Raw genomic sequence first — 18,470 nt, forward strand, 5'->3', positions numbered from 1 at the left:
CCAAGCCATGCCCACCAATTAAGCCACGCCCACAGAACCGGTAGGGAAAATTTTTAGAGTTCACCCCTGGTTCTACCCCTCTGCTAAAAACCCCAGCAAGTCTACCAATCTTTTCCTAAAATCTCTAGATTAGTTTTAATCAAAATGGGAATCTACCGACACCATAAGCATAGAGAAGAACTGATGTTTTGCTGCTCTTATTGCTTCTGTATATACTCAGAAGTGAGTTCTTAATAGCGCCCAGCTGCATTCCACTTCTGGTTTTCTGCCACCATCTTTCTTGACACGTTTGGTTTGCTTCACACAACACAAAACTGCCTGCCACCTTCTCAAGGAATTCCCCAAGCATTCTCTGAAAACTCTCAGGATTCATTAGACATCTGGGGCAGACTGTTCTAAAGGACCTTCTACCAGTGGTGAAATCCATTTATCTTCGCTACCGGTTTGGGAACCGGAGCACACAGGAGTGCACAGGTGCTATTCAAGCGCCTCTTCTGCACATGCCATTTTACTCATGCTCCCCCCACCCCTTTCTGATCCCTAACCTACCTCTTCTGCATTTATTTGACAATACAGCAACATGGTATTACCCAACAAGGCAGACACAGACTTCAGAGGATAATTAGAACTGCAGAAAAAGCAATGGCTACCAGCCTGCCTTCCATTGAGGACCTGTATACGGCACGAATCAAAAAGAGGGCTGTGAAAATATTTACAGATCCCTCACATCCTGGACATAAACGCTTTCAACTCCTACCCTCAAAACGACGCTATAGAGCACTGCACACCAGAACAACTAGACACAAGAACAGTTTTTTCCCGAAGGCCATCACTTTGCTAAACAAATAATTCCCTCAACGCTGTCAAACTATTTACTAAATCTGTACTACTATTAATTTTCTCATTGTTCCCATCACCCATCTTCTCCCACTTATGACTGTAACTCTGTTTCCTGTATCCTTACGATTTATACTGATATTGATTGTTTCCTGAAAGCTTATTTGTAGCCTATGACTATCATTAAGTGTTGTAAGTGTTGTACCTTGATGAAGGTATCTTTTCTTTTATGTACACTGAGAGCATGTGCACCAAGACAAATTCCTTGTGTGTCCAATCACACTTGGCAAATAAAAAATTCTATTCTATTCTATTCTATTACATATGTGCAATACATGATGGGCAAAGTGATTGGTTGTTGTGCTCTCCTTCTTTATAGCAGTACAGAAGGAAGGAGGATCTTCCTGCTGAATTCTGTCCGTTGTCTCTAAGCTTCTTTGTCCATCCTTCCTCTTATACTCCATTTTGATGTAACTTACTGTAGTTCAATATTTTTTTTAAAAAAACCAACAACGCCCCCATCAGAGTCATAGAATAGAACTGAATTCAGAGTCATGAATAGAACTGAACCAGAAGTTGCATTTTTATTTAGGATTTCCATCTCCTTGTTTTCCTTCTTTCCTCTAAGCAACAGGTGTCGACTCTTCAGCTTCTTTGCATTTGTTCTGCTTGGGAACTAATGGACAGAGCCAAATTGGTGTGGTTAGTTCCATGTTATACTATTTCAGCCTGTTATGCTGTTCCTGCACTCTGTTATTTCAGTCTAGTGCTCAATTGATAAGACCCACACTGTTAAAGTACTTAAAGACCTGCCAGCTGAGAGCACAGCAATAATGCACAAAACTCATAGGCCACCGGTAGAGCATTTTAGGGAGACAGCAGCAAAATGGCAACAGATGAGGACAAGCAGGGACCCCAGAGAAGGGAAGCATGCTCACATCAACCTGAAATGGCCAATAAATGCCACTCTGACCTCCTCCACTACTAGACACCTGACTTAGCCTCTAATGTGATGGGTGGTGAAGCACAACAGATCTTGAACATCTGATGGCTGTCATTAGATGCTGTCAGCTTAAGGAGGGAAACACCACTTTAGCATTAATGGAGGTAAAGATGACCACTTTGCTGGTGGGTTGGGGACAAAAAGAAAAAAAAATATTATGGGAAGTCAGCAGAAAAAAAGGATACTGTCAGAATGTATTTGAATGGAGATTATGTGCAAAAACCTTAGAGTGCTTTATTTGTTTTTTAAAAAATATCTACTTTGGAGTAATGTCAAGATTTCTTTTGAGTGAGGAAACGGCACAAAACCATCCCTCTTTCTTATACAGGTAGTCCTCCACTTACAAAAATTCATTTAGTGACTGTTCAAAGTTACAACGGCACTGAAAAAGTGACTTATGGCTGTTTTTCCCACTTACAGTCATTGCAGCATCCTCATGGTCACATGATCAAAATTTGGATGCTTGGCAACTGACTCGTATTGATGATGGTTGCAGTGTCCCAGGGTCATGAGATCACCTTTTGTGACTTTCTGATAAGCAAAGTCAACGGGGAAGCCAGATTCACTTAACAACCGTGTTACTAACTTAATAACTGCAGTGATTCACTTAACAACTATGGAAAATAAGACAAAAATTAACTTAACAAATGTTTCACTCAGAAACAGAAGTTTTGGCCTCAGTTGTGGTCCTAGGTTGAGGACTACCTGTATGTGCATTCAGAGAACATATATCATGTTTCCCCAAAAATAAGGCCCTATCTTATATATTTTTGAACCCTGAAATAAGCACTTGGCCTTATTGCCATGTACTCAAAAGCCCAATTGGGCTTATTATCAGAGGATGTCTTATTTGGGGGGAAACATGATACACGTTTCATACAAATTTTGCCTAAAACTATGTAACCGTCTTTAATCTTCTCTGGAAGGTTTCTAAAAATAGACTTCTTATGTTCAAAGTATATACATTCATTTATTCTCTCTATAGAAGTGAAAAGGTTGTCATTTCTTTGTCTGAGTCTCATTTAGTTTTATATTAATGGGAAAATGCTACTGATTAACCTTTATAGTCTTTCAGTTTAGGGTTTTGTGAAGAAACAAAAAGAGAAAATACCTTATTTTTCTCTTTTTCTATAAATTAGTAATGCTAATGTACCAAAATCCAATCCAATCTCTTTTATTTAGTGATGTGCACATACTTAAATGCTTTCCCAGAATACATTAACATTGTACTTTGTCCCTTTTTTTATTTAACTTATTCTTTCTTATTTATAGCTATTAAATAATAGAATCAAAAGGTTTCAGATATTAGTCAATTTTAGGCTGGTTGTGGCAAGTCTATAGGTTAAACATGTGGAAGCATTGGCTCTCTAGATGTTGGTGGACTTCAACTCTCATTAGCCTCAATTTTAGCCAATAGTAAGTGAAGCTCAATGGATGGCCAAAAGTCAGTAATGTACAGGGAAGGGCCCTATTTTCTCATCTCTGCTTCAAAGAGTCTTACATGGCATGGAGCCAGGTTGCTTGAGGGACACTTCTCCCCAATTACATCTACCCATCCCATCAGTTCGGGCAGGAGGACCTTGTTGTGGGTCCCATCTGCAAAAGAGTTCCATCTTTCAGAACACATGAGATGAGCCCTTTCTGCCATAACACCTGTCCTTTGGAACATCAACCCCCACCCTTGGGGTTAGATTAGCTTATAGATTGATAGATGATGAATAGATGATAGACTAATAGATGATGGATAAATGATAGATGATAGACTGATAGATGATGGATAGATGAGAGATATGAGATTGATAGATGATGGACAGATGGATGGATGATGAAGAAATGAAGAGATAGATGACAGATGGATGGATGGATGGATGGATGGATGGATGGATGGATAGATAGATAGATAGATAGATAAATAGATAAACAGATGATAGACAGACAGACAGACAATGCTAAGATGTCCACATCCTTGTAGTGTGATTTGTTGCATTGATGAGCCATGTAACTGGCAATTCTTAATAACAGTTCCACCTGAAACGTGGTGCTGACATTGAAAGGGAGAGATCATTACTGACCCTAAAGAGTTTTATAACTCACCACCAATACTTTGCATGGAGTCAAACCAACCTAGGGGAACTAGTCTAATAGGTTGTGTGGGCAATGACTCCATATGCCCACCTAAGTTAAGTCATATTTCTTTGCAGCATTTGTGTAAAACTCTAAAGCATCTGCATTTTTAAAACTTATTATTTCTGCCTGATAGGAGGTGAGAAGAAGGATAAGGTTCGGTGACCCCAGGATCAGTTTGGCATCTATTTTCAGAGGGTGATTGTTTAAATGCAGAAAAGGAAAAAAATCACAAAGCAAAGAAACACATTATCGGGGTGGGGGGGGGAGAAGAATGGTTATTGCAGGTTCAGTAAATCTGTTATTTAAAAGGAAGTTGTCAAAACTGTAAAAATAAGACATTAGTTTAGATTGCACAGGTATAAGGTCATTTCTTTTAGTCACCAGAGATTTCCTATATTTACATACTCTTAACAAAACAGTCTGATGTTTTGTTAAGAAAACAAGCACATTCCTTAATGAGAAAACTACATTTCATAAATAAAATTCTACCTAAATGTGTTCTTTAATTATACTTTACATAAATTCTCATTACATCTGTCAACAGAATCCCTCTGCATGACAGAAAAAAAGGAATATGTGGGAAAAATCAGTGATACGGGGAATTCTTTAAGGATTTGCAGTGAAAGAATAATAATTTCTCTGTGGATAATTATTTCAAAGACAATTGCAGAACTTGATTTGTTTTGTGAAATGGAGAAATATAGTAGCTGGAATAGGCAGCTGTAGACATTGCCTTCAAAATATACAGTGGAAGATGTTTCAGTTTTCAAATAGGAATGATATCTGTATAGTAAAATCTACTGCATCACCAAAAGTAATTCAGTAGATAGTTTATATTACTTGATTGTCATACGGAGGAGCCTGTTCCTAGTTCACACATGTGAAGAGCTGCCAGAAGGCAAGAGCTGCTGAAAAAAAAGGACAACTCTGGAGTAAGACCAGAAGATGATTGGCCACTCCCATTAGGCTCCCATTAGGCTTAAAAGAGCAGCAACGAGCCGTTGGGATTTTTTTTGTACAGCAATGTTGATTGTCAGTGTCTCTTGAACTTTGTTGGGTTTTTTGCCAAGAAAAGCCTTTGGCAGGTTGCCAAAGACATTAAAGGTTGGTGATAAGGCCGATGGACTGGTTATTAAGAATTTTGTTTTGACGAAGCTGAGAATGAATTAATTCTTAGCTGTTTTAATAAAATAAGTTTGTTGAGGACTGAATTGTGTTTAGTAATCAGTACTTGGGCCTTGGTCACAACAATGTGCAGATCTATACATTGGAGAAACAAAACTCTTGGGCCTCTGGTGGCTCAGACTGCTAAGACAGTCTGTTATTAACACAGCTGCTTACAATTACTGCAAGTTCAAGTCCCACCAGGCCCAAGGTTGACTCAGCCTTCCATCCTTTATAAGGTAAGTAAAATGAGGACCCAGATTGTTGGGGGCAATAAGTTGACTTTGTATATAATATACAAATGGATGAAGACTATTGCTTAACATAGTGTAAGCTGCCCTGAGTCTTCGGAGAAGGGCGGGATGTAAATGCAAATAATAATAATTTTTTTAAAAAAAACCTCTTCATAAATGCATGACACAGCATAGGAGAACAAATTCATCAGGACAAGATTCAGCATTCCTTCTCCATTTAAAAAACACAGTCCACTCTTTTGAAGACAGCAAAGTCCACATTTTGGACAGAGAGGACAACTGCATTGAAAGAGGGGTCAAAGAGGCATCTATGTCAAACCTGGCTCAGGAATTCTGGGAGTTGATGTCCACAAGTCATAAAGGGCCATGGTTCCCCACCCCTGCCCTAGAAGACTTTCAGCCTCTTGGAGATGAGGTACTTTCATTCAGCAGAGGGTTTTCTTTGGAAAGGAATAGCTTCTAAGGAGGGATATTTAAACTAACTGATCCCTGCATTGACTGACTTTTCTACCAGGTGAAACCTGTGGTTATCACGAGGTTGAATCATAAGAATATCAATTTTTGATGCCAATTCAGTCCATACAGGGGTCCGGTCAGGTTCTTTGTTTAGAAGAATTGCCAGCAAATGGAGAATGTGTCACAGATAGACATCTAGCTCTTTTGTTCTCTTTACTCCTAATGAAGACATCCTTAGCTCTGTAAAGCAAACATAAGTAGCAGTTATGGGCTGACCCTCTGCCTTGGAATATAGTGGGACACAGTTGTATATCACTTCTTATTTGACAGAAAAGTGCTCCTTCACAACAATCTGTTCTTAAAATGCATCATGATACTTTAAATCAGATTAGATCAGTGGTGGGATTCAAATAATTTAACAACCAGTTCTCTGCTCTAATGACCAGCTGGGTGGGCGTGGCTGGGTGGGTGTGGCCAGAGGGCATGACAGTACTCAGCCTCCTGCAGCACTCTTCCAGTCAAAATGGGGTGCTTGGGTTAATTACAAAATATGAGCAAAGGGTGTGAACTGCACAGAAAATACACTTTTATTTGGTTATGAAGAAATATCCCCAAAGTCAGATGTAGGCTAAATGTAGACTCATTTTTAGCTATGCATCTTCCCAGCAAACAGCAAATTTTGAAGCTCCAGGTAAAGAGGATTCATTTTAGGATGAGTAACCACAGTTTGCATGTTGGAGTTCCTAAAGGAGTGCTTTAAATAAAGAACATTTGTGGGAGTGGTGCAGAATAGCTCTTCTCTGCCTAAGGCTGTGGAGACCTGGCACCAATCAAAACACTGTGAAGCAACTGATCAACATTGACGGGGTAAGCCACTAGTATATGAAAATAAGAGCAAACTCCACTCCCTTCTAGTACTGACAATGTTACCTACTTTGGTAATGAAACATCTTCAAGAAAACCATCAAGCTCAGAGAGCACCAAGGACCCCACAGTTCAACTACAAATATTCTCTTCTATCAATAAATACTTTTTGGTTAGAGTTAGATAGATAGAGTTAGATAAATAAAGGCATAAAAACTATCCATGTCTAATATGTTGATATAGCTTAAAGGTAAAGGTAAAGCTTCTCCCGCGCATACATGCTAGTCGTTTCCAGCTCTAGGGCCGGCGCTTATCTCCGTTTCTAAGCCAAGGAGCCAACACTGTCTCCGTGGTCATGTGGCCGGCATGACTAAATGCCAAAAGCGCACAGAGCGCTGTTACCTTCCCACCAAAGTGGTCCCTATTTTTCTACTTGCATTTTTTATGTGTTTTCGAACGGCTAGGTTGGCAGAAGCTGGGACAAGTAACAGGCACTCATGGCATTACGCAGCACTAGGGATTCGAACTGCTGAATTGCCAATCTTCTGATCGACAAGGTCAGCATCTTAGCGACTGAGCCACTGTGTCCTTTGATACAGCTTACTCCACCTTTATTATTTTTACAATAACTCAAGGCGGTTAACATATCTACTATTTCTTCTCCTCCTATTTTTTCCCCACAACAACAACCTGGGCTAAGGGTTTGTGACTGGCCCAAGAACATCCAGCTGGCTTTCATGAATAAACTGCAACTAGAACTCACAGTCTCCCGGTTTCTGTCCTGGTGTCTTAATCACAAACTGACTCTGACAAATATTGAGAAAAGTAACATTTCACTGTAAATGAATACATCAAAAAGAACAGTTACTTTTAGTGATGGTTTTATCTGGTGCTTTTGTTCAGACCTCTTTGTCCTTTAAATCCAGTCTGGTTAAAGTCTATGCAGGATTCTGACCTGAAATCATTTTAGAATCACAAGTCTGCAGATTGCCAAGCTAATGAAATGAAAACCCTGCACAGAAGCATTGGCTTGAGTGTAAATTGAATTCCACCCTGCTGTTTTTCTCTGGCATGTTGAGATAACTCCAAAATCTATTTGCTTTTGTGTTGTAAAAATGAAAATGATAATGATGAACAGCGCAGGATGATCTTGAAGATGGGTGTGTGCGATAAAAATTGTAAAGCCCTTTGCATAACAATGTCGTTGCTTTTGGAGAAACGCAATCTCTCTGTGTTATCTCTTTGTATCCATACATATTTATCAGGGCTGTGCAGAGATCTGGATTCCAAAGGGAAAAACTTGATTTAGAGCATGCATAGCTATGCAAGTTGCACCTACTGGTACCTCCTCATATCAAACATATATTTCCCTGTGGTTTATAGAATTATTGACGGGTGTCAATGTGCATGCATGCACACCCCATAGCACCTTTTCCCCTTCAGATCTAGATCATTGCTTAACTGGAAAGAAAGAAAGAAAGAAAGAAAGAAAGAAAGAAAGAAAGAAAGAAAGAAAGAAAGAAAGAAAGAAAGAAAGAAAGATGAATGTATTTGTACATGTGGAAACCCACAGATGAGGCATTATTATTTTATATCTACAGGGCAAAAGTACATTTTGCTGAGACTTATGACCAGAGTTTGACTTTCTTTTATCTGCAGCTTGTGATAAACTAAAAAGAAAGCTATGAATTTTATAGCTATGAATACTAAGCTATAGTTATTCTCATTATCATCTATACTGCAATTCAGGTTATTATATGATGTTTTTTTTTAATCTGATCAATCACCAGAACCTGCCAAGCCTATGAAAATTTTCATAAGACCCATTTCACAAAGGTAAGGACCAAAGAAAGATTAATAGAGAATCTGTAGGCAATTCTGAAATGAAGGATTACCATTATGATGAAATATAACTCAAAAGTATTTTCAAAAGTTTCCCTACATTTCATTGGGAAATCTTAAAATAATATTTATTATTATAAATATTATAATAATATTATAATTGGGCCGGGATAGCTCAGGCAATAGAGAAGCCTGTTATTAAAAACACAGAGCCTGCAATTACTGCAGGTTCGAGCCCGGCCCAAGGTTGACTCAGCCTTCCACCCTTTATAAGGTAGGTAAAATGAGGACCCAGATTGTTGGGGGGGCAATAAGTTGACTTTGTAAAAAAAATATACAAATAGAATGAGACTATTGCCTTATACATTGTAAGCCGCCCTGAGTCTTCGGAGAAGGGCGGGGTATAAATGTAAACAAACAAAACAAAACAAAACAATAAAAAGTCACGGTGGTAGAAGAGATGAAGTAGAATGTGGGTGCCCCTTTTTTTGTGCGCTGTTTGCTGAACAAAATCTTTTCTCAGCTGAATTTGTTCCCAGGACCTCTAGTAAAGCTATCACTAACCTAAAAGCCTAAAAATACTATTAGGATTATGATTATTGGCTTGTGATGTATTTGGAAATACTGCTGTTGAATGCAATACCAGGAATATTATAATAGGTGATAATTGAAAAATGATGGAGCCTACTGTGTAATTGTTATCACTAGCCAATAGCTATTCAAGAGGGAGACATATAGAAACCATTAATTTATGCAAATTGCAGCTTGCAGATCTAGTAAAATGGAGAACGACTGAGATGCACCCAACATCAGTTAACGACACCATTGTTAAGATTTCATCAGATACAATGGACCTATTGTAGCATTATTGCTCACTGATTTCTTTATTACTTGAAACAATGTCAACCCGGTATTCTTCTCTGCATTCTCATGGGTTATATTTCATCCACGAATGTGTTACTCCTGACTGATTTCTCAAACATTTCTGCATTTCTAAAAACCCACGATGTCAACCAGGAAAATTACATATGGAAATGTTGATCTAAGGAATAAAAAGTGGGAAACAGTTATGCCCTTTCCTGGACAGGGAGTCTCTATGCTCGGCCACTCACGCCCTGGTCATCTCCTGATTGAATTATTGCAATGTGCTCTATCCTTGAAAAGTGTCTGGAAGCTTCATACTGGGTGCAGAGTGCAACTGTACGCACCACACTGGGTGCCCAAAGAAGGACACATATAACACTCTTGATACACAAACTACACTATCAGGTTTCTTCTGGGTCCAATTCAAGGTGTTGGTCATTACCTTATAAAGCTTCATGGCATGGGCCAGGTTACACACAGAGCTGGTCTCATCATCCCTTCTCAGTCAGGGAAAGCTTGCTTCAGACCTGTCAAAGAATTTTGACTGGTGGGATCTAAGAAGAGAGCTTTCTCTGGGACTGTCCCCCTTTTGTGGATCTGGACTGCCCCCAGAGGTGAATAAAGCCCCCAATCTCTTGGTCTTCTGCATAGGGGACAAAACTTGGCTTTATGGCCTTGAGTGGAGGGCACAGAGGACATTGCAACTGTTGGGTTGACTAGTCCTTTGAGAATCTCTCCCATCTTTAATAATCCAATGTTAAAAGACAATCTTAAAATATCTGTAATTGTCATTATTCCATAATTTAAAATTTTTAACCCTGATTTAATTTTCAATCTTAATGTTAATTTTTCACATTATATTGGTTATCTCTTATATTGTACAATACCCAGATCCCCATTGTCAGTTTAGAAATATGAAATATAAATAAATACATAAAAATAGCATGCCAATTTCAGTGTGAAATTTCTGCAATCATATAAATGGGAGGAAATCTGTCAGGTTTTCTCAGGCTGAGTTTGAATTTGCTGAAATAAAAACCAGAGATCTATGATATTAGTACAATCACAGTGTCATTTCTGTAGGGTAGATGTGCTGAGCTGGCCTGCCTGGGATGCAGTACCCTGCCACAATAATGTTCTTTGGAAATTTGCTATCATGGAGAAATACTTGACACCCACAGGTATAATTCTATGCTCTTTTAGAAATTTTAGATGCCAACTCAGAGCTGGATGATGTTGAAGGACAAGAAAATTATACACATCATCTAGATGTCATCATATATACAATTTCAAGATAAATTTAAATTTTTCATAAAACCTGAAAAAAATGTCAGAAAATACTTTCATATATAGGCTCAAATTATCTGAAATTTATACTTCCTAGCTGAGATGAAGTAGTGAAATATAAAATATGTACTATGAGGCATCGCTACATTGTCCTGTGTTATTAGAAAATGTTTAGAAAATGAATATGACCCTATAGAAAATAAAAGAGGATTAATGCTTCTGAAATACTCAGTAATTTGTGCCTTCAGTAATTTGTACAAAATTCATCAATGTATGGCAGATATTCTCCAGCTATATCATAGTAATAGTCCTTGCAAATGTCTTATGTACCATTGCCACAAACTACACAGAATAACAGAGTTGGAAGGGACCTTGGAGGTCTTCTAGTCCAAACCCCTGCTCAAGCAGGAAAACCTACATCATTTCAGACAAATAGTTGTCCAATCGCTTCTTAAAAACCTCCAGTGTTGGAGCACACACACACACACACACACACACACACACACACACACACACACACCTTCTGGAGGCAAGCTGTTCTACTGATTAATTGTTCTGTCAGGAAATTTCTCCTTAGTTCTAGGTTGGTTCTCTCCTTAATTAATTTCCATGCAATGCTTCTTATCCTGCCTTCAGGTATTTTGGAAAATAGGTTGACCCTCCCCTTCTTTGTTGCAGCACCTTAGATATTGGAACACTGCTATTATATCATCCTCTAGTCCTTCCTTTCATTAAAATAGACATATCCAATTCCCAGTTCTTCGTATGTTTTAGTCTCCAGTCCCCTAATCCCCTACACAACTTAAAGGAGGCAAAAGTTATTTGACTTGTCCTTCCATTGATTCTTTCAAAACTCTTTCAAAATTCTTTCAATTCTTTCAAAATAAAATGCGAATAAATAAAGATGTGAATAAATAAAACATATACCTTCCTGCCTTATATATTTCTAGATGCTGAGGACTCATCTCCAGAACTTGAGCATTGGGGTGCTGCCATTTCTCATGTGTTGCCTACAGAATCTGGACCAGTGCCAGCACAGGCATTGCAGATGCTTTTACCGAGGTATGGAAACCACATGAAGCCCATCAGTTTTAGCGATAAGATCAGTGATGTCCTTTCCAGCACCATTTTCCTGGGTGACTGAACCATTATGTTTCCATTACATTTCCACACATCTTCAAACACAAGGATGCTCATGTACTTCAGAGGCACAGAAAGAGCAGTTTTAAGGAAACCCAACCTATTTAACTTTAATAATATATGTATTTGGGAATGAAAGATCAGATTTTTTCCAGTGATGGTAAAGCATAGAATAATTTCAGAGGAAAGTTGTCTGAAGGGATTTCTTATAAAGCCCCTTCACGTACAACCTATCCTTCCTGCAAATATTAATGTTGGAAGGTCTTTCATCTAAGGTAATTTGTTGGGAGGATCAGGAAGAAATATACAACTGTGCAAATATTCACATCTCGACCACCTATATTCTCACTTCTAGAAACATTTTTTTTTATTTCATTAGGTAGACCCGGCCACCTATTTTGCAGAATAGGGGAAACTGTCATCTTGCACATCTTGAAAAACATGACATATTTTATTAAAATGCCACTGTTCCGATGCTTTCAGGTACACACAGTTCCCAGGGTAGAAGAAGCAAATGTACTTGCAAATAATGTCAAGGTGCAGACAAGAAGAGGTTCTTCTAAACCCTTTATCAATCTGCATGATTTATAGCAACTGCTCCTCGCAAATCTTTCCTTCTCAGAAAATGGAAAGATCTGATTTGTGTTGGGGCTCAGCGCTGGTTGGAATGGGGCCAGTCCCGCCATTAAGCAGTGTGAAGCCAGTGCCCCAGGCAGATTTTAGAGGACATTAATGTGTGGTTATTTAATTTGTTATAATTGTATTATTCTTGCCAAAAAAAGAAAAGGGATGCTTGTGGGGTTTTCTGCGTTGTGTGCCAAAGCTAACTTGGCTTTTGCTACTAACACCTTGACTTGGCTAGATGTGGGGAAGAAAGAGATGCTTTGTAGCTTTGCGTTAGGCAGCAAAACATCTTAAGTGGATACTGTTTTGGAGTTTATGTATAAGAAGTCTTTTTGAGTCTGGAACAAAAAGGAGGGGAGATTGAATACTAAATGTTGTGTCTTGCCCGCCCTCAGAGCAGCCAGGGCCTTCTTACCTGCTCCCGAACACTGAGGAATGTATGCCTCCCGGCCCAAGTCCTGGCTCCATGCCCACACAAACTGCAGAAGAAGGAGAATCTCCCTGCCCCAGCCCTGACTCCATGCCCAGGCAAACGGAGCAGCTAGACCCCTCCCCCTCCTCCACAGCATGTGAGCCTGAGGAGGTTTATTCTAACAGCTGATTGGAGTAATCCTCGCATCAGAAGATTGGATAGGCGGAGGCAACAGAAGGAAGGGAGGGGCAGGCCTTAATGAGTGCTGAGTCATGGAGCCACACCCCATGGCCTATATAAAGGATCTGCTTTCTGGCAGTCTCTGAGTCAGGCAAAAGTCGAACTTATCTTGCTGAAGTCACTTACTGGTCTCCTGCCTGCTCTGAGGACTTTGCTAGGACTTTGGGCAGAGCTGCAGAGGCAAGCCTGATTCGGATTTCCCTGACCCGGCCGTCAACGGAGGAGTGGGACACGACACTAAATATTGCTTTTTATATTCTGCAGCACAAGTAAAAACATATGAATGAGAGCCTGTTTGGTCTAGTGGTTAAGACACTAGGTGAAAAACCAGGCGTCTGTGAGTTCTAATCCTGCCTTAGGCATGAAAGTTAACTAGGTGACTCTGGATCATTTTCTCTCTCTGACCCCATGAAATCAACCTGAGACAAAAGCCTTTTCGGTTAATTCTTGTTGCTACCAATGGATCAACAGTCTGTAGAGATTCTCAATCATCCAGGTCATGGTTGTCCCAAAGGTGTTTTTTTAAGGAGGCAACTGGACTTCCTTGTTTTTTTCTTTTGAAGACATTTCACTTCTCAGCCAAGAAGCTTCTTCAGCTCTGACAGGGTAGTGGGGAAGAGCTGAAGAAGCTTCTTGGATGAGAAGCGAAATGACTTCAGAAGAAAAAACAAGAAAGTCCTGTTGCCTCCTGAAAAAGCACCTTTGGGACAATGGATCAACACTTAGTTGATCTAAAATTAAAAAAATTAAAAAAAATCAGACTGTATTTGTTCCTCCATAGCTGGTATTTCTGGTATGCAGCCTAAAAACTAGGAGCGGTAAAGCTCCATTCAAGATTAATAGCCTATGCAACGGTGTCCATGGGCAGGGTGTCAAAAAGAAAAATCAAAAGGCAGCTGTGGCAATGCAACTGAAGCCCCTTCCTTTTGTGTACATGTTGACAATACAGGGACATACGAAGTGATGAGCTTTGATCACACTGGTGTAATTGCCATCTTGACTTTTTTTCCCTACCTCCTCCACAGACACCCCTGTTAGCCAGCAATTAAAACTAGTCCCTTCTCCTTCAGCCTATCCGGTTTCCTTCTAAGTTGACTAAATCAGTGGACCGTCCTCACCTCCAATGGCACTAAATTCCACAGTTCAATCACTGTATTCTGTAAGCCATCCTGAACATCTCTGAAGTTCGTCTTCAGAGAGAAACGTAACATTGATTTCTAACTTATGTTTTCTTTCTAATCACATTGCTGTTTGATAGGCTTGGCTTTTTGGCTCTCAACTAAGTAAAAGGATTAGCTCTTAACCAGGTACTTGTTATTCCCAGGTCATTTTTTTTTCCAGTTGAGAGCAAGGGTGAAATACTACCGGTTTGGTTCAGTTTGGCCGATCCTACAGCGATGGCGGCAGGTGGTTCAGAGAACCGGTAGCAATGGTAGTGCAAGCTCCGCCCACCCAGTCGTTGTTACTTCCTGGTTTTAACCAGGAAGTTAGCTGTTTTTTCCCCCCTCTGCGCATGTGCAGAAGGGTTTGTGCATGCTCAGAGGGTCCTCGCGTACACGTGATGTACACATGCACTTCCAAACCGGTAGAGAAGTTAAGTAGATTTCACCCCTGCTTGAGAGTTAATTTTATAGCAACAGCACTACTTTCAAAAAATGACATTTCTCAGCCCTCCTTTCACCACCACAGAATTTAAATATTCTAATATACTTGGAGTCACACCCACATCTATCTAAGAGATAACTGGCTGAGCAATTCTATTTCCAAAGAAAATCCTCGTTCAGCAGCTATAAAAAAGGCTAATACATAAAGGATGATAGCCAAGTGCTTCCTGTCTTAACCAATATGGTGACTGTTATGAATGAATGAATGAATGACTGAATATTAGTTTTTTTTATTGAAAAAGTTTTAACAAAAAACCATTTCCCCCCTTTCCCCCCCCCCGCAAAAAACCCCTTCCCCCCTCCCTTCCCCCCCCCCTCCGGCTTCCCGGGTCAATCACAAGGTATTGTTATACATAAACCAAACATAGAGTAAAATTTTCCCTTCTAATCCAATTAACCTCATCCAAGTCTTTTCATTTCCTAACCCCCCCATTATATAAAATAATACATCCTAATTATTCAAAGGCAATCTGATATCTCTTAATCTGATATCTGTTTTGTAAATAATCAATCCATTTTTTCCATTCAGTTAAATATCTTTCCTGCGTATTGTCATTCAAAAAGGCTGAGATTTTAGCCATCTCAGCCAAGTTAGGAACTTTCAATATCCATTCTTCTATTGTAGGTAATTCTTTTTTCTTCCAATATTGTCCAATCAACAGCCTTGCTGCTGTTATTAAGTTCAAAATCAATTTAATCTCAGTCACTGTACAATCCGTTATAATTCCCAAATGACTGAATATTAATGAATAGGACTGAATATTCTTCATTGGCCAATCATTGTGTTGACAACAGATATCCACCTCTGCAGCTGGAAACTGCTGGGTCTTTCCAAGCAATAAGGAAAATAGAAAACCTAAAAAGCTCTATTTTTAAAATAAGTATGTATTTCTAATTATCCTGATGTTGGTTTTCAGATTTAATTTCTGGCTAACAATTTTGATTTGTCTGAAAAAATGGTTAAGGTTGGACCATAGATTGGATAGCAAACGATAAAAAGAAAACCATTGACGTGGGCTAGAGCTGTAAGCTTAAGAAAGGTAATAGCAAATCACTTCATATTGTTAGCAAGAAAAGTATGAGGATTTGCTTATGTGGTTCCCTGGAGTGAAGCTGAACCCAAGGGCATTTCATATTTATCTTTACAACAGCAGGTTACAATACCTAACTGATTTCAAAAAAAATAACTAGAGTTAGACCTCCCATTTATACTTGGTTGTGAACTTATCAGAAAATTCCACAGCTCTGGGCAAGACATGTAAATTAGAAAACATGCCTGAAAAAAAGCATCAGCAAGCCATTTTTGTTTTGTTCCAAGAAAGCTACACGGAGGTGTTCATGAGTCAGCAGGAGCCAAATCCCCCATGAGAGAGATTTTACTTTACTTGTATTTGTATGTAATAATTTGTGTTTGAATCCTGCCTGTTTTTCCATTCATATCCCCAGCTCCTGATCATTGTTGATAATTCAGCCTCTACAGAAGAGCTAACTGTGGCCCAAACTATAGGCTACAGAGGCAGAATCGCAATAGCTTGGGAATGAGAAGCCACTCTGAGATATTTTGAGGGGTTAAGGTTGGGCAGATGGTAGAGGGAAGAGGGGGGTGCAAAGTGTGTGAGGCTGTATCACATGTCGGGATAAGGTGGCTATTTCATTTGGAAGTTCCATTGTTTTAGGTAAGGACTATATTTCAAAAGTTACCTTAAACTTATTCAGAATGTTTATGAAAATAGAAGAATGCTGCATCACTAACTTTTGGGAGTCAGCGTAGGAACATGCAAAAAAATGGGGAAAAGAGCTGAAGGACCACGTACAGCTTTGGGATTGTGAACTGCCATGTCTTACACACTACCAAAAGACATCTTACATGTCCATTTTTCCTGAACATACATGGCCATCACAATCAAAAACCATATACCCCTGCAGAGTCAGAGTGCTTTAAAGTTGCAAATGTGTAGCAATTTTTTTAGAAAGTATATATGGCTATGGATATATGTGACATACATACACAGTGCTTATTTCAGTCTATCCGTTTATAATTTTTCCAGTATAAACTGAGGTTAAGTACATTTTAACTTTGGCCTGCTGGAGTTGTGATAATGGAAGTTTTAGATTCAATGTGTAAAGCTATTAAAATTACAATCCCAGAGTATCTTTGGGCATTGCTGCTTTTCATTACGGAAAACGGGCCAGAACTGCTGTTAGGCTTTGGGCTAGTATCCAAGTGTGGTATCAAATAATAATCTGGAAATAGCCAATAGCTTCACTCTCTGGTAAATCATTTTTCCCCTTTCAGAATATATAGAAGTATTTTGTTTGGGGTTAGCAGTATGGCAAGCTGAGGCTAATTCATTGTTTTCAGATATGCATGTTTAGGTCAAATCACCACAGCATCCTAACTGGTATCTATAGTACAGTGATTAAAGAACAGAGGAAGAAATTAGTTTGATACGAAGTGGGGTAGGGTGGGGTGGGGAAAAACCACAGGGTTGCTTTCATTCGTTCCTTTAACTATGCATGCTTTTGAAGGCTCCTTCAAGCGTGATTATTTTCTTGCAGATGCTTCATTACCAAAACTAGGTAACATCATCAGTGCTAGCTGACTAACACATTCCTAGCATTGATGATGTTACCTAGCTGGACAATGAAACATCTGCAAGAAAACAACCAAGCTCAAAGTGCACCAACGACCCCTCATTTCAACCCTGACCTACAAATGTTCTCCTTTATTGATATATTCTTTTTCATTCCCACTGGGATGTCAAAATAAAACACACTTATTCAGGTGCGCAGGACTGGATTAGATTTTTTAGCTTTTAAATTTTAAATTTTAAATTTTATACTGATTTTAATTGGTTTTATTATTTTTAGTTCAATTGGCCGGCTAAATATTTCATTTTAAAATTTATTTTAAATTCATTGTCTATCTATGTATTTTAATATGGCTGTACACCGCCCTGAGTCCTTCGGGAGAAGGGCGGTCTAGAAATTTGATTAATAAATAAATAAATAAATAATAAAAATATGTCCGTGACTTAGGTTAGACCAGAGGTAAGTAATCCGAAATCTTCCTGTGACCATCGGCAATTGAGGTTGGGCTCTAGGATGAAAGAAGGCTGAATTTGAAAATGGATGGAATACCTGAACTTTGATGCAAACTCAGCATATACTTGCATGTCAGAAACTGCCGTTTTCGGAATGGTCTGATCCAATTCACAATTTAAAGAAATGTACTCATAGATGCATACGTTCAGGTAAAATGAATACACCTATTGAGAGAAAGAAGAAAGAAAAACAAAAACTATGGAAAATAGGTGGTAAAGATGAGCCTGTTAGGAAAAAGACAAACATAAAGGGGTAGTTCAGAGATGTGGAAATGAAAATGCATGTAAGTTTCTGGCTGCTTGTAAAATACAGTGAAAATCGACTGAAAGGAAAACATAGCCTAAAAATGGAGTTTTTTACTTGGAGAAAAGAAAGGTGAGACTTGCTTCCATTATGTCATTTTTCTCAACCATGACAACTTTAAGATACTGTACATGGATTTCAACTCCCCGAATTCCCCAGCCAGCATACTAGTTGGGGAATTCTGGGAGTCGAAATCCATTTATCTTAAAGTTGTCAAGGTTGACAAACACAGCCTGATGTTAATCCAATATTCCCCACAAGGAGTAAATAGTTAGTAGCACACA

The sequence above is a fragment of the Ahaetulla prasina genome, chromosome 1 (assembly GCF_028640845.1).
Source record: "Ahaetulla prasina isolate Xishuangbanna chromosome 1, ASM2864084v1, whole genome shotgun sequence".
NCBI lineage: Eukaryota > Metazoa > Chordata > Lepidosauria > Squamata > Colubridae > Ahaetulla > Ahaetulla prasina.